General features: G+C 48.0%; 1 protein-coding gene and 1 long non-coding RNA gene across 2 annotated transcripts in view; both read left to right on the plus strand.

The window, feature by feature from the left end:
* The window catches only part of ARHGEF9 (Cdc42 guanine nucleotide exchange factor 9), a 207029-nt gene that overhangs the window by 53768 nt on the left and 127310 nt on the right, over nt 1-25951 (plus strand).
* LOC116793674 lies at nt 8942-13580 on the plus strand. The gene is made up of 3 exons (XR_004359556.1): nt 8942-8985; nt 10227-10317; nt 13305-13580. It is a non-coding gene; the product is annotated as an uncharacterized LOC116793674 (long non-coding RNA).

A 25951-nucleotide genomic window follows, 5' to 3' on the forward strand; every position in this document is an offset into this window, starting at 1 on the left:
GACCTGTGCAGATCCAACTTTCTGCCTTATCTGAACTTCCCAGTCCTATGACCGGACCCTCATTTCTGTTTAACTCACTGCAGTGGCAGCTTCTCAGGTGAGTTATCTTTGCTCTGGCTGTGAGAAACCTGGCAGGGCTCCACTTCATTCCTGAGCTTTCAAGTAGCTTGCCTAAAATAGAAACACGCCGCAGGAAGATCTCGTCTTGGATTATCCCCCTAAGGATTCGGTAAGATGGTGTTGTTCTCCTTGGAGGTTATCCCTGCAGGTTCAGTCCTGAGCCTTGTCATGGTGCTGTGGGAAGGGGCTCAAACACCCAGCTGGCTGATGGGGGCAGTTTTCCCCTGATAGGGAGCTCCCTGTTTCTCTGCTCCCACTTGGGAAGCAGGGAGGGACTGCAGCCAAGGGGCAGTGTGCCAGCAATCCCAGTGGGCACACAGTCCCACGGGGCTGCTGCACATCAGCATAACTGAGAGCAGTCCAAGGGATTTCTTCTGGGAATTAGGCTGACTTACAGTGACTGCTCAGGGAGAGAGAAACCCCTTCCCTCCCCTTCAGGCCCTCCCAGGATCTGAGTGGGCTCCGGGCTACTCCAGGAGCAGGAGATTGCACTGTTTGTAACCTGCTGTGCTCAGCAGTGGAATAACAAATGGGAGGTTCCAATGGAACCCATGTCCCACAATTCACTATCTTTTCAGGTTTTTGTTGGCTGTGTCAAGTATACAGCTCACATGGATCTCTTGATGCTGTCTCTGTCTTTCTACTGCCATTGATCCTGTCCTGAAAGTCAAGCCAGCTTTGGGGTTCCTGTGTTCCTACCAGAGCTGGATTTTTGTTTTAATTGAAGTATTTGTCCTTATGGAGACTAGTTAGTCACTAATCTGTGAAGTGTCTAGAAAGAGAGCTCGTCTTCACTCCTCTGGTGTGTCTCCCCAGCCATCAGGTCCTAGATAGTCCTGGTGATGTTCTGCCACACAGATTCTCCTGCTTTCAAACACTACACGTGGGCCAGATGCTGCTCTGGAATCTCCATTTGTCTCTTCCTCTCTATTTTCTTGCTGTTGAAAGGAAAAAGGGAGGTGTCAGGGGAGTACTTTCGTGGCCCCAGTCTCTGGTAATTGTTGAAGCATCAGCAATCATAAAGAAGAGAGGCTAAATGAAGTATCTTTCCTTCCTTTCCTAACAGGGCTCAGCTTATCCACTTTGTCACCTGAACTTAGAAGTATCCATCAGTTGGAGGATGGAGATTTGCATAATTACTGTTTTCAAGGTACCTTCTGAAATGCAGAAGAACTCTTACATGTCTCAGCTCTTATCTAATGAGGTGCTGACAAAGAGGTATCCATGGAGACACCCATTATAAGACACTCTTCTGAAATTGGTTCTTTCCAATTCCTGTTAAAGTGCCAAAGGGTTTTCTTCAGCATAATTTATACCATTTCTTTGCTCCATTCGTAAACAAAAATACTTATGCCTGAATATGCTGAGGACCATAATTTTTAAAATGAGGTTTGCAAGCTCTTATTAAGAAACAGGGGTAGGGGTGAATTAGGAGGAAGGTACTGAGTTGAAGGTACCCTATGGGATATTTGAGCTCGGAGAACTGCTGGTAAGAGGCCAGGCCAGGAAGCTGAGCATCCCTGACTGTAGGGCACCCTCAGCATCTACCAGCTCATGGTGCTGGGGGTGACCACATTGCACCCATCCAAATGGCTCCAACCCAGACTGGTCATGGAGATGTTTTCCTGTGAGGAGGACACCTAAACATCCTCAAGGGACTTCCGTGCCCTCTTTCCAGTGGGATGGAGTGGTGTGGCTGTGCAGTGGCTGCAGTCACTGGCCCATGGGGTTTGCCAGCCTGTTAGAAATGATGGGAAGAGTTCAGGTAGGGCAGTAATCCCCTACTTGTGCAGACATGGCAAACATAGTGGGGTGCATAATTCTGGGGTTTTTGGAGACAGGGGATCACATCAATGTTGCAGTGCTGGATTTTCTTTTTAGATTTCCCCTCCTTGCTCCCCTCTCTGCTAATGCTCCAGTCACAGCCCTTTGCACTTTCACCACCCTCTTCAAGTCCTGGAAACGATGGTTGGGGGGAAATCAGGCCTTCCTGAAGCAAGAGAGGAGCTGGCAGGGTCATATTTCCTGTCGCACAGCTCTAGGTGTGTTGTGGCTTTCCTACTGCAAGCCTGGAGTTCCTACTTCCTCTGTCCATGGCTGGGGGCTGGCAGAGACATCTTTCCAGGCTCAGCCAGAGTGTGGTTTGTGATCCTGCAGCTCCTGCGTGTGTCACTTTGGCTCTGACAGCCTGCACAGCATTTGTACATAAGTGTTTTCTGTTGTTACAGCAGTATGCTGTTAAAAAACCACAAAAAGGATCTAACTCCACCCATTCTCTTTGTCTTTCCTGTTTTCTTGCTGGGTGAAAATAGGAGTTTACAGAATCCTGTGTATCTGACTTGGTTATTTATAGGTCGAAGCTGTTGGGGTTTATTTTTTGAGTTCAGCGAATGGGTTATTCTTTATTGGAGCTGTGAAAAGGATAGGAAAAATCTGCCAAATATTAGAAACCAGATTGAAGCGATGGTTAAAGTGCGTGCACACTCCTGCTCTGATCCGTTCCCGTATACACATGAATACTGTAGTCATGTGTTTGTTAAAGAATCAATATCAACCTCTAAAGCAGGAGGATTCTCCCACAGGGAAATGGTTTAGGTGGCAATGCCTGCCAGGTATAACTCACACTGTGTTGGTTAGTCTTATAAATTATCTAGTTACAGAGCACACTCGTGTGGCATGATCTGACGGCTTTGACAGGAATTTGGGGGGCTGGAGATGTGCTGTTGGCTGCTTGGGCAGGGCATCACCTCTGCACCCTCCCCTCAGCACTGCTGCTGCCAGACATCCATCAGATCCGCTGAGACGAGTGGCTGAAAGTTTCCTGTGCAAGTCTGAAGAAGGTGGGACTCTTTTTTCATCATGGAGTTGCAGCATCTCAGAATTTGCACATTCTGTGCTGGTTTGCACAGAAGGAAAAAGAGTTTTTTCACATACACCGGAGCAAACACATTCAGAGGTGTTCAGAGCATAACTGACCTGAGAGTTAGGGTGTCACCTCAAAGGGAAGTCAGAGCCTAAAACTTCATCTGTCTCTGTCACCCAGGCATTCTCTTTCTCTCTCTCCTGAATTTGAGGATTGCTGGGCAGCCCTCAAGCCGTGGAAACTTGTGGAGCTCCAAGAACGGGTGCCTCAGATGTCTCAGTTAAAGCCGTGGTTCATGAGCTGTGCTCCGTGTGCTGCCTTGGAAGGATCTCTGAACAACAACCAAGAGAAGGGAGTCTACATAACAGACAGCTTAAATTCATCTCTGAGTGATCTATTGCCCTGTGCTTCTCTCCGTGGAAATCTGTTAGTGCTCTACAAGCCAATTTGGCTGGATAGCACGAGGTTAGGCACCTGCCTGCTCGGGTATGGCCATTGTGGAGCAGTCTGTCAGCTGGAAAGATATCTGGATAAAATTAAACTAACAGCTGCACTCCTCTGGCAATGTGGAGCTTGGGGGAGATTTTCACCAGGATCAGGGAAGAGACAATTCCAGCACCTTTCAGGGAGTGCTGCATAAAATCCTTCAGTGACTGCAAGGGTTGTTCAGACTGAGTTTGTCTGTGGTGAAATGAGTGTCCAAAGACCAATTCATTTATTTCTTTTTTGTAATTTTATCAAAGAAGGGGGGAGAAGGGACTTGTTCAGGAAGAGCAAAAAAGATGTGAGCATCTTGGGGTATTTGAAAGAGCTTCTCTTGTCTGACAGTCCCCTTCCAGCACATATGGGAGGCATCGGTTTCTGTTATCTGAGTCACTGGAGTATTCAAGTTGCTTGGATAATGCAGACTTAAGTGGAAAAACAAAACTGCAAAACCAACCACTTTTGCCAGCAGATTTCAGCCTGACATTAGTCTCAGGCTGACACTTTGGATACTGAGGAGGTTTGCACGGGCAGGGAGGAGGGTTGGTGAAGCCGGGTTTTGCTGAGCAGGAATTATGGAAGCTTTGAGGAACTGCAGCATCCCAGATCCTTACATACACTCTGACAAAATTCTCAGTGGGGAGCTCCCTCTACACCAAAGCAGTCCCTGTGTCACCTCTGCTGTGCTCCTTCCCTCTCCATCCCTGTGGATGCTGTGGCTGTGAGGGCTTTGATGTGCAGATACAGTGACGCATGTTTCATTCCCTAATCACAGCCCGGATAGTTTTGCAAGAAGGTGAAGATTCAGGGCTCCACGTTGTACACACTGCGGCAAAGACACCGGGAGGAGGGAGGGCAAGGGGAGCACTGGAGTGGGCAGGAGAGCTGGGGCTTGTGTGTGCTGTGGGGAGCAGCAGAATGCCCCTGGAGACCCCTCTGGGTTGGTCCCTTGCTGATCTTGCTGCCCTGCAATTCTCTGGTTGCAGGAATTTTCTCCAGGGTTGAGAAAAAGGACATTTCATGGTGGTTTCTCCATCCTTGCAGCACTGCCAGCCCAAAGCATTCATGAGTCCTGAGTCAGTCCTCACCAACTACCCCCAAATTATAAGACCGACGGTAAAAATTGCGTCTTTGTTTTGGGTAGAAATAAAGGGAAAATGTTAGTTTGGGGTTCTTTATCTAAACTGGCCTTCAGGCTGGAGCTGTTTGTGCTGGGTTGACTCATATGTGCCTCAGTCCCGTGCTCCTCTGCCTCTGGTCTCACTCTCACTGGGACATGGAGACTGCTGGCACTGGAGAGAAAGGAATTAAAAATTAACATTTGATGGATATATGAGGTTTGGGATCTGTGACCTGAGCCAGCCTTCAAAACCCATCACACCCACAGGCAGGATTCTGCTGGGAACACCTGGTACTGCAAAAAGGCTTGAGGAACCAGACTGAGATCTTGATTTTGAAGCAAAGAATTACTAAGGATCTGTGGGTTTGCTTGAGGCCCCTTAATATCTTTTGTATGGATTAGTCAGAGAAAAGTGTCAGGGCTAGGTGCAGTACAAGGCAAGGTGCTGTGCTCATCACAGGAGTGGTCCCACCTGCCTGCCTTCAGCTGGAATATGCACTGACTTCTTTTCTGACCCTGAGGAGCGTGACAGAAGTGCTTGTTTTGGTATTAGGCTGAGGGATATCTTGCAGGGAAAGGAGAGCTCATTGTTTTCTTGCAAAACTGTTTATAAAGGCAGAAGTTGTCGGATTTTTTTGACCCTTAGCACTGTTTTTTTCTGAGCTTATTGCTTTCACAGGGCCGTCACGGCAGGGACTATGCAAATGCTTCTTGCCCACATCCCACAGCGCGTTGGCTTAGCTCCGAGAGCCTCCAGTGGCACAGGAAAAGGGATCTTCCTTCACTGCTCAGTGCCCTTCTGCATGAACAGCTCATCTGTCTCTCACAGGCTCGGCAGCACTGGCTTGCGTTTATGTTCCACTTGTGGCTAATGTTCATTTATAACCTCCTTTCTCTCTCTGGCAGCATGCTTCAGCTTCTGATTTGGAAATTAAGCTAATAGCATTTCAGGTATTTAAAGACTCTGTATGTGAGTATATGCCTGGTGGGAATATGCAGCAGGTAGTTTCCCACATAAAGAAGGTTAAAGGCCTTTGTGAAAGCTGGAAATTTCCTTTGCTTTCAAACAAGCTTCTCATCCAAAAATAGCAGTGAGCTGGTAGCTTGGCTTATCCTTGTTTATTAGCAGCAGATGCTGCTAATGGATGCAGAGCGTTGTCAGGAGGAGCAGTGTGCATTGGGGCTCTGAGGTGCCTGGCTGATTGCTGATCCAAAGCAGGCACTCATCACAGGATCAGATCTACATGTTCCTTGTAGATTCCCAGGCATGCTCCCGTTGCAGGGGAAATGCAGCAGTGACAAGCCTCATTGGCTCTCAGCTGTCCAAATTGGCAAGGAAAGAATCCAACCAAAGAAGCTGTTTTGTGGGGTAGTAGCCACTGGGTATTTATACCTGTGCAGGAAGGTGTTCCCTGTCTGCATGGGAGGGTTGTACAGGAATCGGGGCAGGAGCTGGCTTTTGAATTTTTGGGGCTCATCTGGGAATATCTGTGTCTTCCACTGCAGAACTGTGCAGTTTGGAGGAATAAAAGAATGAGTGAAACCAAGCTTGTGTTCCTGGCACGAACCTGCCTTTCCCTGGGTGCCAGCACTGTCTGCCACAGCCTCTGCTGTTCCTGTGGCTGAGGTCAAGGCGGCATCACACAGCTGGGGTGCTGTTAAGCTCAGTAAATCAACAGGGAAACCCTGGAAGCTGCTGCTGTGGTTTTGGGGTTTTTTTTTGGAAGGTGGGTATCCACGTTCTGCTGTGGGGTGTTACCTGGAGAACGAGGGACACAGCATTGAGGTGTCCTGTGGAGGACCTTCAGAAATTCAGTCTGTGCTGTGGAGTGAGTGCACCTTGTTCACAGTATTGTAGAACTTCCTCTCACGGTTCCCTGTGGAGCACAGATATGTGGGAGCACGGATATGTGGGAGCATGTCTGCAGACAAGAGGATGCATCCTGCCCAGGGATCCAGCTGCACAGTCAGGAGCACACCTCCAAGCTGGGCTTTGCACAGCAGTCTATGGAATGCTTCCAAAGGCAAAATTCCATCCAGCCTCTGCCTGTACCCAGCATGGATTTGGCTCACAGAGCACTGGAGGGTGTTACTTGCTGGGAATCAAAGATGACTCTGAGGGGCATTGAAAATCACGCTGCAGGAATGGTGGAGCCCAGGCCAGGGGTGGTCTAGGGCTTTTTCTGGGAACTGTTGGTACCTTTCCTTGAGCTCAGAGCAAGTGACACCATTGGAGAGACCACGGGATATAATGTGATTCCCATGAATCTTCCTTGTGGCCCTGTTGCCTGTCGGATGTTCTTTGGTTAATGACTGGTTAACGTCATCCAGAATATGCCTTTCCACAAACATCAATTCCTCATACTCTCATGCGGTTCCTGGAAAACTTTTTGTGTCCAGTGCTCTTTTATTTTCTGTTTCCTCTGGCTCCCTGTTTCTTTAGCTTATAAACAGAACAAAAGACCCTACTAAATTCTAGTAATTTTAGTCATCCAAGCAGGTACACCCATGATGGCTTAATAAAGCCACAGTGTGTCAAGCCATTCATAGAATCATTAAGGTTGGAAAAGTCCTCCAAGGTCATCAAGTCCAACCTTTGTTTCTGAGGAGGAAGAAAAGTCCTGCAATACGTCAGTACAGTTTATGACTGTTTCCGTGTGTAATTTGCAAACCAATAAAGCCAGGCCTGCTGGTGGCCCAAAAGGCAGAATGCAGTCACGAAAATGGAAACAAATTATGCAGTTCCCCACTGTTACCAGCTCCTTGAAGTGAAATATCCAGGAGGAATTTTAGCTCGTGACTTTTGATGCTCTAACCTAGTTGTAGCAGGGCGTTTGCAAGGCAGGAGTTAACCCACTTCATTTCCATCTGTTGTGGAGTTGGGTGTTTCTCTCTCCTGGTCAGGCTGGACAAAGAGTGAACACTGAGCCATTGGGTGATTTATCATTAAAAACTAAAGAGATGGGGAATATTGATGCACAGAAAGGGTAGCAGTGATCTGATCCCAGCTATCCTGTATTCATTACTGTGTGGTGGGATCAGAAATGAGGAAGAGGAGATGGCAGGAACCTGGCTGTGTGACAGGCACACCCAGGGTTGCACAGAGGTGGCACAGGAGCTCAGGGTCCCACTGCAGCTGGCTGTGGGCTGCTGGGCATTTGCGTCAAAACCCACCTCTGTCCCTGAGTAGCAGCTCCCCAGCAGACAATCTGCAAATCCACATTCAGTTCCCTGAAGCTCTTGGGATTTTGCAGTGAGGGCTTCCAGGGGAATGTAAAGTGTTTCACCCTACTGCTCCCACCACCAGGCCTGCAGTGATGTCTGCTCTGGAAGGAAGAGGATTAGGAAGAGCCACTTGAGCTGGCCAGAGGTTCCTCCTTCCTTATCCACAACAGATACTTGCAGAAGGCCCAAACCACAGCAGCGTGATGGGTTTTGGCTGATGTGCATTAATCCTGTGCCCCTCTGGCAGTGAGTGTTGCAGCTGACCCTAGGGGTTTATCCAGGTCTTCCATCAAGTGACAGCAGAAGGCAGAGGCTATCGGGGGTAACAACAGGCAGGCTGGAGGAATAAAACCTGCAGCTGCTGCAGACAGTCTGTTTTATCACCTTTGTTCTCTTTTTAGCCACCTGACTATCCTGGAAGAGCTAATATTAGCTCGCCCATCTATTTCTTAGAAGCTGGGAAAACAAGGATCTGATTGAATGTCCTGGTTTCCAGGTGAACTGATGACTGGTTGTACAGTTGGCTCTGAAAGCCTGATAAACTCTTGCATCCCAAGCTCTCAGTGTGGGGAGGCATTGAAATCCGTGGTTGTGGAAGTGGCAGCATGAGAGGGATTAAAAATATTGAGCAGTGTATTTAATCTTGTTTGGGAGGGCACTTCCAGTGCTATCCCAGTCTGGATACAGATAGTCATGGAACCTGCTTGCTTCATTCTGCTGTAAAGAAGCAGGTCCTGAGATGTTTAAGTAGAGGGTTGATGCTAAAAGTCAGAATTTTGCAGGATATTTGCCCAGGATTTGATAGTGTGTCTTGTCCTGATGCTCCTATCCCATTGTATTCCGGATGGTAAAGGCCAGATTAGAGACGATGAAGCGGAGTGTAGAGAGGGATTGGAGAGGTTCATGTTTGTTCCTGAGTGACACCCGTGGCAGAGTTGCTCAGATTACGGGGGAGGGATGATCCTTCTCAGTGCCACTCCGAGCTCCGTGTGGGACCTGGCAGACAGTGCTCCTTCTGCACATTAACGTCACCAGGTAAGAACAGCTCCAGCTGGTGCTTTTTGTCAGCGAGACACAGGGCAGAGTGACTTTTGCTGTGTTCTCCCAGAGCTGTGATGTCACTGGGGAGAGACAGGGGCGAGCAGGGCTTTGCCTCTGCCTTCCTCTGGCCATGGTGAGGGCAACAGACATGTCAAATGCTCGGGGGGGGGGAGGTTGTCCTTGGGTTAAGGGAAGGAAAGCAAGGCATGATCACAGAATCCCAGAATATGCTGAGCTGGAAGGGCTCCACAGGATCATCGAGTCCAACCCTCAGCCCTGCACAGGCCCATCCCCAAGAGTCCACACCCTGTGCCCCAGAGGATCATCCAACCCTCCTGGAGCTCTGGCAGAAGAACCTTTTCCTGAGATCCAACCTGACCCTGCCCTGACACAGCTCCAGGCCATTCTCTTGGTTCTGTCACAATGTCAGACTTCCCCAGAGCCCTGGGGCTGCCCTTGTTTGCAGAGGGACTGGTGGGACAGGAGCACCAGCACTGGGAGGCTGGGCATGTCTCACCTCTGGGCTGGTGTGGGATCCATGAGGATCCTTCTCTGCTGCAGCAGGGCTGGAATGCCCAGGTACTCCCACCTGTTTGGCAGAGATCTCAGGAGTGTGTGAGCTGAGGGGAAGATGCTTCTCCTCATGAATAAACCATGAGTGGCAGTCAGGAGCAGGGTTTTAATTAAAAGCTCATCATAGCTGCCATCCTGAAAAACAACACATGTGGCATCCCTTGGTGAGCAGTTGGCATTGGAGCCACCTGAGGCACTGGAAGACATTCTCAAAGATGCTGCAAAACCAGCAAAACCAGCTAAATAATTAAAACTAATAATAATTATAATGGAAAAAAAAAAAACCCTGACAACTTCAGTGTTTAAAAATTAAACGTTTTGATGAAATATTAAATGCTAATTATTTCTTTGCACTTGTGCTGGCATCGGCCCTCTGATGTTGGCAATTTAACATCACATACCAGTAATTGAAGTGTATTGTCAGCATTTGTGTTACGTTTACCACCCGGGCCCCCAAACCCAGCAGTTCTGAGGACTGTGTTTGATTCGTAGTGGTGAGCACTTTGAAGTCTGCTTTGCTGTGTTGGTCACACTGGTGTGAATACCAAACCATCCACCTAAATGCCACAACATCTTGGCTGTTAGAAACAGCCTCTGCTCTTGCTCGGAGGAGCTACCAGTCTAATTCCACAGTGAACTCGGTGAGATGGGCTCAATTGATACACCAGAGACTAAATGAAATGCAAAATGAGAGGGCAAAAAGGATATTTGGAGAGCATTTTATGGCTTTCATGTTTTGTGTGTCGTTTTAAAACTTCTAGTCAGTGCTGTTGAGTTAATTATATCATGTTTAAAAAACAGGAGTTGAACTTAGCTCAGGGTGGGCAATGAAAGACATGACTGGCAGAGGAAGATGCTGCACATTCCTTTGTTTACCTGCTTTCCTCTCTGTGTAAGGATGTATCAGTGCCTTGTTTATTTGGGAGGTGGCTGCTAATATTATGCATGAAGGAAATGTCAGTATACTTCCCCTCCACGAGACTGATTCATAGAATCCTTAGAATGGCTTGGGTTGGAAGAGACCTAAAAAAAATCAACTAGTCCAACTCCCCTGCCATGGGCAGGGACACCTTCCACTAGACCAGGTTGCTCAGAACCCTATTCCACCTGGCCCTGACACTCCCAGGGATGTAACCTTTCTTCTCTTGCATTTTCCCCAGAATAATGAGGTATTTACAGCGTTCGTAATCCTCTTGGGGTGGGAGAGGATGGGCTGCAGACATCTGAGAATTGTTTTTCGCCTCTCACTGCAAATACTGGGAGGTTCGCTCGTGTTTGCCAGTTGGAGGCTCCTTTCTCTGGCACGGGCCTGCTCTTGCCAAGGCACCTGTTGTTTGGGTGCTCAGCACTGCCAGGGGGGGCTGTGCCCTCTCCTGGGGTGTCACGTGGAGAGGACACAGTGTGCGGATAGAGTCATGGACTCACAGAATCGTTAAGGTTGGAAAAGAACTTTATGGTCATCAAGTCCAACCGTCAACCCAGAATCACCACCATGTTCACCACTAACCCATGTCTTCAAGTGCCAAATCCACATGGTTTTTTTAACACTCAAATTTCTCGAAACTGGAGAAATTTTTACATTTGGGGGTATTTGTCCCGCTGTTTCATTGTCTCAAAGATGTTCAGGCAGCTTTATGAAAAAGAAAGGCTTTCCCCCTCCCACCTTATCAGTTCAGAGTCTTAAAAAAAACGTTCTGGTATGCAGTTCCAACTGAATTTCCAAAGCAGGCGGGAGATGTACATGAACGCACGTCTGGAGTAAAAGCAGGAGCCTTGTGGAAGGAAAAGTATTTGTTGGTTTGTTAGAATGTGCCTTGTTAAAGGGAACAGCATCTCTGTGTCTCTGAGAGAACAACTCACAAGACAGATAAGAGTGGGAGAAGCAGTGAGAGTTTAGGGGTGATCTGGGATTCCCAAGCTTGGCTTAGAGTCTGGAAGTGTATTGTGGGATGTATTTTCAGCTTGCAAGTTGATATTAAATGTTGAGATTTTGCTGAATGGCTTTGGAGAGAGGAGAGAGCAGGAGTCTAATCAAGGTCTAATCTACTCAGGTCTTCCACTGTAAAGTGGAAGCAGCAGCTCCCAGCTTGGCGTCACAGGACTGCTGCACCTTGGCAGGTGGGAATGGGAGTGCGGGTCACAGCACAAAAGTGCTTCTGAAAGGGTAAAGAAATGGTGATTATTCTGGAAACGTAAGTGGGGTGGCACAGATGGGGACAGATGACTCGGGGGTGCTCATGGCCATGGGAACTGTGCCTTTCTGGCAGCTCCTCTGGGATGGAGGGTGGTAGTGCCTTCCTGTCCAGATGCCCCGTATCATATCTGCACACAGACGGGGAGTTCTCTGAGGGCACCGGCCTCGTCCATCTCCACATCCAGGGACGCTGTGCATGGTGTCCTCAGGTAAGGAGGTGGTTTGTCTCAGGAGGAGCTGGATGGGGTCCTACCTTGAGGCAGAGGTTGGTCTTATGGAAGTGTCATGGGGGTGAGGAATGGACTGGTCAGTGCTTTCCTCTTTTTTGGGGTGGTCTCTCTAAGTCAGTTTAGTGAACAGTGCTTTGTTGCTGGTGCTTATCCAATACCTGTTTCGGAGTCTTGGGGTTATTAAATCAGCATCTATGCCCAACTCTAAATTCACTAATAACTTTTAAAAGCAGAGACAATTAGCAGACTCAGTGGGAGAAGAGCTTTCAGGGAGAAGCAATTTAATGTGCTGCCAGCCTGCATCAATGTAGTGCACTGTATGAACATACCAGAGGTACTTTCCAGCAGGCTTCACATACTCTGAGTTTTCAGGCTTTAGTAGTCTTTCCAAACTCAGAAAGCACTAATCTCCTTGAGGGAACAAATAAAACAAGTGGACAAAAAGAAATTAGTAATTTCATCAGGGATAATTACCCTGTTGTTCCTGCCAACGTGCTCATAGAGCTTCCTCTGGGTCTGAGGGAGCTTCTGCAGGTACCCAGCAGTCAGACCCACCATCCTCCTGTGATCTCCAAGGAAAACATCTCCCATTTTCTCCTCTTTATTCATCATGACTAACACAGCAGTGACAAGACCAGTGGCACCCAGGCTTGTGCTGAATGGTTTCATGAAAGGCTGGCTTGAATATTTTCCATTGAGACTGTGACTTTTGGTCAGAAAATCTAGATTTACAATCCATTTTTGTGTTCATTCTGCTGCCCTTCATTCTTTGCCCTTCTTTTTGAGGGCAAAGACTCAAACAGAAAGATAGAAAGTTTTACGGCTCCAAACTAATCAAATCAACTTCACTTTCAGGTTTTAGCTGAAACTGAAAATTTTCTTCAGAAAGCTCATTAAAAAAAGAAACAAACCAAAACACAATAAACCCTCCACAGCCAAAGCCAACTTTAATATCTGTGTTTGTGCAGAAGCCACAGTTTTGTGCTCAGCTCTGTGCTGGCTGGGCTGCAATGTGTGTTTGAGTGTTCTTTACTTGGGGGCTTAATCTATTGTAGGGATTTCTGTGGGCTGTCAAGAGAATGGCAGCCCAACAACTAGCTCTGTTTCAGTGAAAGAGAAAGGGAATATTGTCTGTAATTCCTGTAAATGAGTGTGGAATAATTTAGGTTTTACAGGATTGACCATTAAGAATAGTACAAAGAAGTGAATGCTCAAGAGCTCTTAAGCTCAGCCCCATTGCTTGTGCTGGTTTGTGTGGGTGTGAAGTCAATGGGAGCAGAGAACTCCTTGGGTAACCCAGGGGTGGCCCCATCAGGGCGGGGACCAGAGCTGTTAATGATGGTAAAAATAACATTGAAATACAAGAAAAATGAAGGAGCGAAGAAAAATAAAAAAAGGAAAAATGTGTGGGGGGGGGGGAGGGATCCTAATGAGCCATTTTCTCTCTCCGTGCAGTTACTGCAGCCACCAAGTCCAGAATATTCTGGGAGGGTTATGTATCACCAAAAAATAGAGCCTGAGCACCGAGGAAGCAATGAAAGAGTGTGAGCTGTGAATGGAACAACAACTGGCAGAGCAGAAGGGTTGGGCAGATAGACTGTGGTGCTTAAATATGTCAGATCCAGGCTTGGTATTCTGTGAGGCATACAGGGCAAGAAGTGCTTATTCCATATTTTTGTTGGTGTTTTTTTTTTGTTTTGTTGTTTGTTTGTTTTAAAGTTAATTGATTTTTTAAAGTAATTGATTTTTAAAGAGGTTTCCCCATTGTTTTTCTTTTCAAACCTCAAAGTCGAGGGGTAAGTCTGGATCACTGCTGGGTGGCTTTGGAGAAAGAGAAGATTTCTGATGAATAGTTCTTCAGGGCTGGGTCCCAGCAAAATGGTTTTCTGATTTCCAGCTGGAACTGTAGGTATCAAAGCAAATGATTTAACAAAATGTTCTCTAATAAGCAGCAATTCGGGAATCTTTGCCAAATCCAGTTTTTCGTTGATTTCCATGAAGCTTTACAAAGCTCAAAGCACTTGGGAAGTGTAACCAAATAACGCTGAGCATGGGTTGGAGCTGCTGGTGGAACCAGCACATGGCTGGAGAACTGTCTACTGTAGTTGAGTTGGAAAAGTTAATTCCCCTCTTTCCTCTTTGGATTAAACAAATGTCTCTACTTACAGAAAAAAACTGTTTTATTTCTGGTCTCTAGTTCGTGAGAAATGGGGTTAGAAGGATGCTGTGACAGCATTCTGCCCTTGCTGATCCTGCTTGGGACAAATGTGTGTAATTTCTAGGAGGAAAATCAAAGTTATTCAGTATATTTCATCCAAGAAAGGATCATCATCTCTTTGCGTCTCTGACACTAAGTGTGCACACTGGACTCTTGTGGTTTATCAGTATCTCTGTTAAATTCCCCACCTTTTGCAATAAGCCATATTCTCTCCAACATGAGAGATGGTTGTTTTACCACCATGGAAAAATCATTAACCAATAACTAGTAATTTATATCACCTTGTAATGCCTTCAAGCATTTTATCTCCATGTAAAGAGTATATATAGATTTAGGTAAAACTAGGTCACAACCCCAGCCTTTGGGTGAAGAGAAAACACCCAAAGAGACACAGGTTTTGCCATCCTGGGAGAACACTTTCCTTGGACTGCAGCATGAGCTCAGACTTCAAACCCCTGTGGTTGGTGGTTTTGAGCAGTTCCCACATGAAAATCCACTTTGCATCTGTGGACAGGCAGCGAAGAACCTGCTGATGCATCTCCACGTCCCACTTGCAGAGTTCATGACTAGCCTGGCTATGTCACCAGTGCTGTAAAGGCATCTTTTAAATACAGTTAGTCCCAAGGAAACGGGAAGATCTTGCCAACCCTGTTTGTCTTCTGGGTTCATGTGTGATGTTGATCCTCTGGCCGGTGGTTTGGGGCAGCTGGAAATGTGGAGGCAGGAGCTGACCAGTCTAACAGGGGTGTTTGCCTTTGGAACGAAGAACTTGGCGGAGTAATTATGTCAGTGTCTGGCAGGGAGCCCAGCTGCTCTTTGCCCATGGATGCATTCCCTCAGGTGTGTCCTGGGAATTCCCGTGTTCCTGTTGCTTTTGTGCCACACTGGGAGCGGGCACCGCTCCCGAGTGATGTCTACCCAGGCTGCGATTAAAGCTGGAGGAACTTCTGTAGGGATTTATGTGTGTTTATGACGAAAGAAGGCCTCATATATCAGTGAGGGATTAGAGTAATTTAGAGGCAGGGAGGAGCCCATCCCTCCTTCCTATCCATGAATTGAGTGGGATCATTGTGTTCTTAGAGCAATTTGCAGGAGACCTAATCAAATTCCCTTTCTGGCAGAGCTGACACCCAAGCATTCTGCCCTCTGGAGGTACTGGCATTAAGGACTTGTGTGCCCCAAATGTGCTTATCCAGACACATGTGGGATAACACAGAGCACAGGGTTTATTAATAGAACCCAGCAGCCAACATATGGCTGCATAGTGGAAGCAGAGTAAAGCATAAGCCACATGTTCCTTTTTAAGGATATGTATTCACACCTTTCACTTCCCACAGGATATTTTTGTGAGGCTTCTACAGTTAGTCTGCTATCCCCAACAGGCTATTTTTACACTCACAACATGGCTCAATTAAGACAAGTTGTGTTTTATAAACAATCCTATGCATTTCAAACCCACTCCCTTCCAAATAAACCCACCCCAGCAAGATCCAGGTGGTAAATGGCAGCAGAGTGCTTGGATCAGAGGAATTTTCTGGCTGCATTTACAGCCTCGTGTGCAGCTTGGCTGAACCTTCTTGTGTATTTCATGTATTTCAAATGCCATTCTAGGGCCCATCTGGCAGAGCTGAGCAGGCAAGGGCTGCACCTCCAGCTTTTATCTCAGCCCCGTGTCTTTGTTCTGTCTTGTTTTTTTTCACAGCTGAGATTTTAAGGAGTTTCGGGGATTGTCTTCAGCCAGACGAGCTTGTTGTGTTTCCAAAAGCTTTAGATTTGGGGCAGACTTTGAAAACGTGATCTTGCAGCCTCAGCTGGCTTATGCAAGTAATCGTGGTGATTTCTTCCTTGAGGAAGGATGTCCACCTGTATTTAGTGAAAATTTAGGGTAATGCACAAAACCTTCTATTCTCATGGATGGAATACAGGAAGATTTTTTGATGGCTGCCTGTATAACTTATTTCTCATGCCATATTCTTAACATTGCTAAAATTGACAATTTACAGGAATTACAGTCTTGGAGGTGTCAGGACACTCATCCTGCCTGCCAGCATCCCTTTCTAAGAACTTGGGAATCAGTTCGTAGCGTAGATTTTTCCCATGTTGAAGTTCATAAGGATGAAAAGCTCCATGTGGGATATAACTGTGCAACTTCAGTGACAAAAATTGCTAAGCACATTACATATAAATAGCAAACTGCCTTCTTTAGGGACTGATGCAGACTGCTCCTGAGATAGTTTAGCAGGCAAGTAAATAGTAAAATATGGGTATATTTAGCACTCCAGAAGGCGATGGATGGTGTTCAGACTTCACATCATATGGACTCTTGAAGTCTTTACTTCTGTATAATCCCTTGTACTCAGCAGTGATGTGGTGGCACATTTGGGACCTAATTACAAGCTCCACTGCCAATCCAAGTACCAAATGGAGAAGGATGGGTTTGGAAGGCAGAGGATGGACCTGACTTATGAATCATGAGAAGCAGGGAAGGTGGTGCAGGAAAAGGCTGACGCAGTTTAATGGGATTTGGATTAAAAATGGTTTAATGGGATCTGGGCATAATGGTGGTTTTAATGCTGCCTGCCTCACTGGTTCATGCAGGTGCTGCTTGGGTGGATGGTTTGAGGTTTGCATCCACTTCTTTAAAAATCACACTTGACTGGCTGTGGTCACACAAGCAGGTCGATGTTGCAGAAGTCCCTGCAGGCTTGTCACAGCTCAGCCCTGTGGGGCAGTGGGAGAGAGGTGCCTGGGACACGGCCAGAGAGCCAGAGGGCTCATGGGAAGCTCTGTTAACCTTTCCCAACTGAGTTCAAAACAGGTTTTCCTTCTGTACGTTTTTTTCCCTTCTGGATTTTTTTCCTGGTCAAGTCAAGCTTGAGACCTTCCCACTTCAAACTCACCATTTTCCCCAAGGCCGTGGAAAAGACTCAGGTGTGCTCATTGCCATGCAAGCCTGGAAAAACTGCAAAGAACATTTGCAAGTGTGGTCTTTGAAACAAACCCACCAACCCATTTGGATAGCACCCCTCACCTCTTTCTTCCCTTTTTCTTAGGCTTTTGTAAGGACATTTCTGCTGTTGTTGAGGATGCTCATCCAGAATTCACACCCACACACAAATTTTGTGGTGATGTAACAATGCCTGTTACTGATAGTGAGTCTGGGGTTTTTTACCTAAAATAAATGCAATGGTAGAGCTGTATTGTTGTTAGTGGAAGGGAGCTGTGTTGAACTGGTTTTACCATGTTGTCTTCCTTCCAAGAATGCTGCCATCCCGAATGGTGCTCATTATTTAAAATGAAGATCATAGACCCTGCTGGTTGTCCTTAGAGGATGAGTGAGGCTTATGTGGAAGCAAGTCCCAGCACTCCTGTAAGTTAAGAAACCATGTCACCACATCTGGGAACCTGAAGTGTGGTGCAGAGCTCAGTGTTTTATGATCTTTAAAATCCTTGAGCAATGCTGACTAAGATCAGTATATTCAGAAACAGTTTATTGAGGAGCTTTTCCTATTGTGTCATCTCAAGTTACACACTTGGTTTCTCTCAATAGTGCTCTCTTGGTGAGGTCAGAACACCTCAGGGGGATTTTTTTATGTCTTGTGCTTTATTACAAGCACACTCACGTTGTAAGGTGTGAGCAGACCCAGCAGCCTGACTGCTGTGGCGTGACACCATGACAATAGTATGGATGTTCTTGGCAGTGGTGCATTAATAAGGATCAGTCTTGTGAGGGGGACCATTGCAGAGCAGGAAAGCACACAAAGGCAGAGCATGTGGGAAGTGGCTCTGGTGCAGTAGCCCAGGCTCTGGTGAACGCAAGGTGAGCCTCAGAGCCCCTCGTGGTGTCCTGTTCTACCCCTGCTGATGGGGACTGACGGGTGTGATCCTTTCTCTGGGCTCAGGACCTGCTGGGGTCCTTGCTGTCTCCCTGGGGCTCTGGGGGACAGGCACACTGGGACAACTCCATTTGTTTCCAGAAACTGCAGGGTCATGTTCCATCCTCTTCATTTCCAAGCCTCCAGCCACTAGAGGGAGAGAATGCCACATATTTATGGCTCCATTTGTGCGTGGGGATGTGTTCAATAAGGGAATTGCTTTCCTGCAGCAAGGCTTGCCAGGCAGTCCGATAGCTGGGTTTAATCCCTTTATTTATCTGGCCATAGTTTCACAACTGCTCCTGAGATTTGACCCCTGTACACCTCGGTTGGTTTACGACCTCAAGTTCTAACAGCTCTGGAGGATGTTAGATGATCCTTGTCCATATTTTACACCCTGTGTTTGCTGTCGAGCATCCCTGCTGTGAAATGGCTTCCATGGCTCCTGCTGGGTGTGCCTGTCTGCTCGTGTTACTGCACAGCCCAGTGCAGTGCTGCAGCGGGAGGGACAGCGGGCGCTGTGGGTGTGGATGGCGTGGGCGCCGCGGGACACCGACCCCCCGCCCCACACTTCCTTCCTGATAAGCCAGAGACTCCTGGAGCCCATGGCCTGTTTCCTCTGCAAGAATAAAACAAGACCAAGAGGGATCTCATTTCATTTGGAATTAAACCACTGAGTTAGTAATTATTGTAGGCAGATGAGTTTTAATGATTTCAGAGGACACCAGCAAGGAGTTATGGGTTCAAAGGAGAGAACTGGGGTGGGAGCTTTGAGAAGACAGTGTCAGAAAGGGAATTCGATAGACTTTTGAAAGTGAAACAAGATTGAAACTTTCCTTTGCAGATTGAGCTCAGTGGGGAAGACTCCTGGAAGCCTGATGAGGGGACTGTGGGACTTGCAGGGTCTTGAAAAGTCAGCTGGGAATGAAAGCAGCATGTTCAGTGGGTTTGGAGAGCTGCAGCCTTCAGTCTGCAGTGCTGTTGACCAGGAAAATTTACATCCCTCTGCAGATGGTGGGTGGGGAAGAGAGAGTCTTTCTGCCTTTCTTTGGGCTCCAGAGGGTGACTCAAGGTAGGGCTCTCTCTCTAAAGGGAAACCTCACGATGCTTTAGCAGCCCAAAGTGCTGAAGGAGAGCATCCTCTGGGAAATGCTCCTGACTCTGAAAGTCAGTAGTTCCACTTCAAAGAGAGACTCAGCAAAGAGGTTTCCTTAGGCTGATGGAAGCTGCAGATGATGCTCCAGCTCAGGAAGTTCTGGTGAGGCTGGGCCTGGTCCCAGCTGTTTCTTTCCCTAACTGTTTCTCTTTCCCAGATGTGCCCTGGTTGGCACAGCTGATGGCAGGCACGAGATAAGCAGGGAGGGAAATCTGCAGGAAGGCACTAGAAACCTTGGGATTAACTTTACCCAGCCACATTGGGAAAATATGCATGTAAGGACTAAACATACATCATCGTGGGGAAGGTGGTCAAAACATCCCCGTTGTCCTGGGTGTCCATCACTGGACACCCCATACGTGTAGGGCTGAGGTTGGGCTGCTCTGGGAGCCCTCCCTGCTCCGGTGTGTTGCTCCTCCCTGTACCCCTGGCTTGGCCAAGGCTGTCCTAACACGTCCTGTGGCAACTCAGACTAACTGAGGCCATGAGAACAGGGCTGTGAGCTGAGCTGCTTAAGCTCAGCTTCCAGGGCCACAGGTCACAGCTTAAACTGAATAATAGAGTGAGGAGAGTGACGAGTGAGTTTGAAAGGCTCCTCCACATCGCTCTGTGCATCCTGATGAACTGTGGCCATTACCTCATAAACACGACCTGCTCGTTAAGCCTTCACCTCCTGACGGAGATGTGAGGTCTTGGGGGACCAATCTCCTTGCCTTCTGCTTTGCTTCCCAAGAGCCAAGCCCTGACACTGTTACTCAGGCAGGAATCCCATGGATGTGGGTGGGAGCTGTGCCATGGGTGGATCACACCCTGCCATTGCAGTGCTGCTCTCTGCAGGTTCAGGGATTAACATGGCAGAGAAAGCATTTCTGTCCCAGGTTTTTGTGGGTGTAGGACCAGGTTGGGATGCCTCCTCCAAAGGCACCCAGCTCCAGTGGGATCTCTGCTGGGTTTGGGTGGTGGAGAGGGGCCAGGCAGGAGCTCAGGTGTGAGTCTGCCTGTTGGTGTGACAGAGGAGGGCTGCAAGAGCCCCCACGCCATGAGATGTGGCCATGCTGTGGGCCTTGGAGGCTCCTTCCCCAGCTCCAGCATGGGAACATCCCTCCAGGCACGAGGGAGGATCATGCCTGCAGGATGTATGGCTTTGTCAGTCCCTTCTGACCTCAAAACACACGACCTGGGGCAGCATTTATTGTTTCCCCGCAGATCTTCTCATGAATAGCAATACTAAGCTCTAGTTTTCTTTCAAAAAAAAAAATCTCTTTTTGGCTGGAGATCTCTTAGTACACAAATGAAATGAATTTATATAAGCACTGTGCTACTTGTAAAGCCCTTTCAGTTTCAAATTTAGTTTTATTCCTCTTTTAATCTCCATAGGATTTTCCCTAAATAAGCAGAACTAGGGCAGTGCTAGTGACAGATGGACATAAAGAAGACATGGATGCTGGAGAGCCTTTACTGGGCTTGGGGATCTGAACTGGGGTGCTCTCCTCATCACCCTAAGAGTTTAATTTGCCTGCAGGTTTTTAATTTTCACCTCTAAAGCAGAGGTCTTGGCAACAGCGAGTGTTCCTTGGCAACAGACTCCTTGGTTCATTAAAGCAGCAGTGGGAGGCTTCAAAATGCCACTGTTGGAAAAAGTTGAAAGATATTAGCAAATCAAATGGGCCGAGGCATGAGGAGTCTTGTAGTCAGGTGAGGATGGCAAGGAGAAGGAATAGTAAACAAGGTGCAAAACATGAAGGGAACTTGAAGGATCAGTTCTGGAAGGAGGCAGGTCTGGGATTTGCCTGTTTCCCTGCCTTCCCAAGGGCCCCATCTATCCCACAGGATGGCCTGGAGAGGAGCAGCAGGAACCTCTGTGTGTCTGGGGGATCGTGGGCTGGCAACAAAATAGTTTTTACTTAATAAAAAACTTGCTTTTTAAAACAGGTTTCCAACTGTGGTTTCCCACTCGGGCTGCATAAAAATTACAGTTTGTTTTGGTCCTCTCAAAAACTGAAGCTGTAATTTTGTTAGTAAAATCCAAAAAGTCCTTTGGGGAGAGTCTGTGAGAGTGTGGCCATGGCCCTTTTCATCTCTTCCCTCCTTTAGCGTGGAGCAGGCTGTGTGACACTGTGCCTGGAGCCACACTGGGGTCTGTTTGCACTGTGACTGCTAAATATAAATATACCAAATAATTAACAATGCCTCATGTACGTAATTAGATTAGAATTAAATTACTCTAGTTTGTACCAGCATACAGAGTGTACGTACAAGTAGCTGATGAGGATTGGAGAAGGGGTTTGGAGCAGAGGGAGACAGGTTTGGGCTCCCCTGTCTGTCCCTGCCAGTGTTTGATGTGTCACCTTGGGCAATCAGGGGAAGCCCCTGTGCCCTGGTTTGCAGGTAATGATTTTTCTCCCTTCCTGTGGTAAACAGCCAGATCCCAACCCACAGCCATGAGAGCAAGTGATGTTTATGCACTTGTTCCAGTCCTGTGGTTCTGTGATTCTATAATTTATGACTGAAACTATCTTTGTGTCAGAGTTAGTTCAGGAGGACACTCGTATCTGGGGCTTCTGAATATGTCATCTCCTATTAAAGAACAGACAAACTCTCTTGTAATGTACCATAAATAATAATAATACTTTGCAAGAGCCCGGAGCGCTGTTATTGCTGTGCTAATCAGAGAGGCACTGGGCCATTATGAAAGTATTCCATGGGGTTTGGGGTTTTTTTCCTGCAGGAAGGTACGTGTTTCATAGCTGTGTAGCGTGGCTGATTGGTTTATAAAGCCAGGCTGGATAATTCCTAGTAGAGGTTAGACAAATTCTCCTCCTTTCTCATTAATTAACCTGTAGGATTTGGTGCCTTTTTTTGCAGTTCAGTAGAGACAATGACTGCAGGAACATATTTGTGCTCTCTGATATGGAATGAAGAACATCTGCCTTCTGCAGCAGTGAAATACTGTCATGTGCCTGGGCTCTCCAAAGGGCACCGTCGGGCTCCTGCCTGGATGAGGCAATTCCGGGCTGGAATTTCAATAGGGAGGTGTTGGCTGGGGGATGTTCTTACCGCTGCATTGTAGGAGAGGGAAGAGTGGATGAAAAGCAGAGGAAGGGAAATCCCTGTGTGAAGGCAGCAGCAGCAGGGCAGGGAGAGGAGCACCTTGGAAAAGTTCCCACATCCAGAGAGAGGTTTATAGCTCTAAAGGAGAGCTACTTCAGTGGTGATGTAGTATATCAATAAAGAAAAGAGATGAGAGGCAGGTGAAGTCCTGCAGTGCTGCTCTGCTGCTCTGCTGCTCTCACAGGTTGCAGGAAAATGAACCATCATGTTTGGAATCCCACTGCTGTGTTTTGGAGGTCTGAAACGAGGGATCTGCACCAAAAAGCTGCACAGCGATACCACAAATAGTGGCTGGGAGAGCAGGGTGGGTGTCTGTGTGCATTGGATTGGACAGCAGATTGCAGTGGGAATGTTGTTAAAGTCGTGTGTGTCACTTCCATGGCTCCAGATGTATTGGATGAGGTACAAGGATGGAGATTACTTATTGCTGTTTCAGAGTGTGATGTGATAGTGACTGTCCTGCTGATACCAAATTGCTTGGCTTCTGAGTCGCTCTCCAGATGCAAGGAATTAGGAGAAAATAAATTACACATGGAAAAGTGGCATAAATCTAATCATTATAGTCCCTTATTAGTCACAACTGCTACTACAGAGCAGTGTCCAGGTAAACGCTGTCCCTTCTTTCCCATCTCTGCTCACCAGTGAGGCTATTGCCCATTATGAATATCACTTGGCAGTCAGAAGTAGACCCCAGACTGGACTGGCCTTTGAAGGGAAGCAGCCGTCTGAGGGTGAAGCACATCAGCTCGTTTTGTCCTCATTCTGGAGGGAAGGGACATCTGGTAAAATGTGACCAGAGCACAGCTCTGCTGAGAATTACTGGACGTTGTGTTATGGATGAGCAATACACGAGTTCTTCCAGAGCAATCCCCAGGCAAACCAGGGACTCTATCTGCTCACCTGGGCAAAACCTCGTCCCTGCCTCCCCAGTGGGATGTGCTCAGGTAGTAGAAATCCCATTTTTTGTACGCTAAGTCCCAGGGCAGGAGCCTGCAGTGCAGACTCTGCCCAAACACCCCACACTGAAAGTTGGCTCCCTTTCCCTGGGGGCACCGTGGGTTTTCCTACCAGTGCAATGCCCTGGCACTGCTCCACGGTGCTCTGTGACTCACAGCTCACGTGTGTTGTTTGAAATGCCCATGTCTGGGGTGTGCTGGGTGGGCAACCCACTGTGCCTTCAGAGTGTGGGCTGTAACATCCCTTTGGAATGCCTGGCAAAGGGGCCCAGACGTGGTGCCCTTTCCTGGAAGGCAGGTGCTTTGATCCAGTGTGGGAGGTGGAGAATTGTAGAGCAGAAGCAGAATATCCTGAGCTGGAAGGGACCCACAAAAATCATCCTAGTCCAGCTCCTGGCCCAGCACAGGACCAACCAGAAGCTCACATGTGGTTCCTCCCTGCTCCCCCTGCTCTGGCAGGGATGCTGGGTTTGGTCCCCTGCCTGCTGGCTGCCTGCAGAACGCTTTGCATAGACAATGAGCAGCAGAGGTGCATTTTCTTGGCAGGGAAGAGGCAGCTGGGTTCTCTCTGTGGTTGCATGTGCCAGAGAGAATGGTTGCCCCACTGCTCTGGGCAGGATGGGATTTGTGTGCAAGCTGATGCTCATTCAGGGGTTTGGCTGATCTCTGGGCTTTCCTGCCTTTCCTTACCTTCGCAGGGAGCAAGAATTAACCTGGCAACTCTTGCTTTGCTTCTCAGATCAGCTTAGTGTAAACAAGGGATAGAATGTGAAACGGGAATATGAGCCTTATTGACAGGCCTGATTAACAGCTGACAGGAGGAGCAAAACAGGGTAATTTCTTCTCGTGTGCAACAAACTTCCACAACAATTGTCCTCCTCCTTCTCCAGATCCACATTACCAATTGGAACAGTTGGGTGGGATGTGCCAAATACCCGCTCCATTTGCACTGCCAGGTTAGGATGGGTGTAACTTGGACTGGAGTGAGTGGAGTTACTGGGATGATGCCGTGTGTGGTTTAAAGATGATCTCGTGCTTAAGAGGGTCATTCTTGTATTATCTGTGTGTGCTGACAACAATGCAGATCTCATTCAATATTTCCCGGTAGAAAAATATTTACCTTCAATTACAGATAACCTCATCATTGCTCTCTTTTTAGTCCAGGTTTCTGAAGGAGCAATGCCCATGCATTCAGGATATCCGTCTGTCTGTCAGTTCTGCTGTCCTGGCTCTCCCCAATCCCTGCAGCTTTTAAATCAGTTGGTGCTGGATCTGTCTGACATCCCAAACAGGTTTTGTACCTGATGAGGAGCAGACCCTGATTGACAACACCAGAATGGTTGGCAGAGGTGGGATTTTCCAACCAGAGTCCTCCTATGGATGTAAATAACTTACCTGGAGTTTCTGTCACTTAACATAGGAAACTTAGGTAGAATTCCAGTTTGGACAGCTATAAGCATTTGTCTCCTGACTCACTCTTTTGTCAGCCATCTCTGGCAATAATGATGTCTGTCAGTGCCTGTAGAAAAAGTGATGGAATGTGGCTTGATGTAACTGGAGCAGGTTAACGTGGGGCCGCAACAATGCAGAGATGCTGGGCAGCATCCCTTCGCTCCTGCCTGCTTTCCTGCTCTGTCCCAGTTCAACAAATAAGTGAAGACACCTAGGCTCTGATCCTGCTGAGTGGCACAGGACCAGCACAAAGTGGCAGTCACGAGGAGCCGCATGTTGTTTCCTGACTCAGAATCTTCAGCTGCAGGAAAAACGTTGACTCCTCTGGAGGCCAGGAGCAGGAGATCCAAGTGCCCTTCTGCCCTTGAGTGCATGGATAAAACCCCACTCAAACACAACCCTAAATCCTCTGCAAGTGTAACTGAGGAGACTGTAGCTTCTCCAGAGGTTTTGCAGTATATCCTGTGTGAGGATCCAGTATGTCCAGTGTACCCAGTGCATGTATATCCTGACTGTGGGTGTCTGTGCCCATCTGAGCAGGATGTCAGCCATTTCCCACTTTGTCTCCACAATTCCTACCTGCCCTCCTGGCTCTGAAACCAGCTGCAGACCTTGGTTGCCAGAGAGGAGATTTGGGGAGTGTTGGGGGGGCATTTTGCCTGTTCTCAGGGGTGTGTCAGTCCCTGCTCCGGCTGCCCCTTCCTGTGGGCAGCGAGCCCTGGGATGGCGTAGCCGCCTCCGTGAATGGCCTTGGCCAACTCCTGCGATCTCCATGTCTTCTCTGAAAAATGGGGAGAACCATGTCAACATGCGTGTCCCAGCTGGAGGACTCAGGAGGATTCAGCCCTGTCTCCAGTTGGCTCTACACATCCCATATGCTGCCGCCGCCTCTCCTCTCCAGCGCCAGACAGAGCGATCTTCTCTCCTCGGTGTGGTGGGTGGCCGTGGCGATGGGGAATGCTTAACGAGTGGATTCTCTTCTCAACTCTGCAGCAGGCTGTACTTTCCTTGCCATGACCAGAAAGTCGGGATAAAGCTCCCTTACAAGGGGAGCAAGCAGGGGATTAAAGCCCTGGGTGGGGAGTGGGGTGCGGGTGCTGCGAGGAAGATAACCCGGGCAGCAGGGGCAGCGCTTGGCTGGGCTGGGGGCTTTGGTTTCAGTGGGAAGGGGACTTATCCTGCATGTGGAAAGCAGAGTGAGAAACTACTGCCCTTTGAACGTCAGCAAAAGCCCCAGCCCGTTGCTGAGCGTGGAGCCATGTGCTGGCTCTGCAGATCCGGAGTCCTGCAGTGCTGGGGGCGAGGTGTGACCGGCCAGGGCAGGGCAGGGGGTG

The sequence above is a fragment of the Chiroxiphia lanceolata genome, chromosome 14 (assembly GCF_009829145.1).
Source record: "Chiroxiphia lanceolata isolate bChiLan1 chromosome 14, bChiLan1.pri, whole genome shotgun sequence".
Classification (NCBI taxonomy): Eukaryota; Metazoa; Chordata; class Aves; order Passeriformes; family Pipridae; genus Chiroxiphia; species Chiroxiphia lanceolata.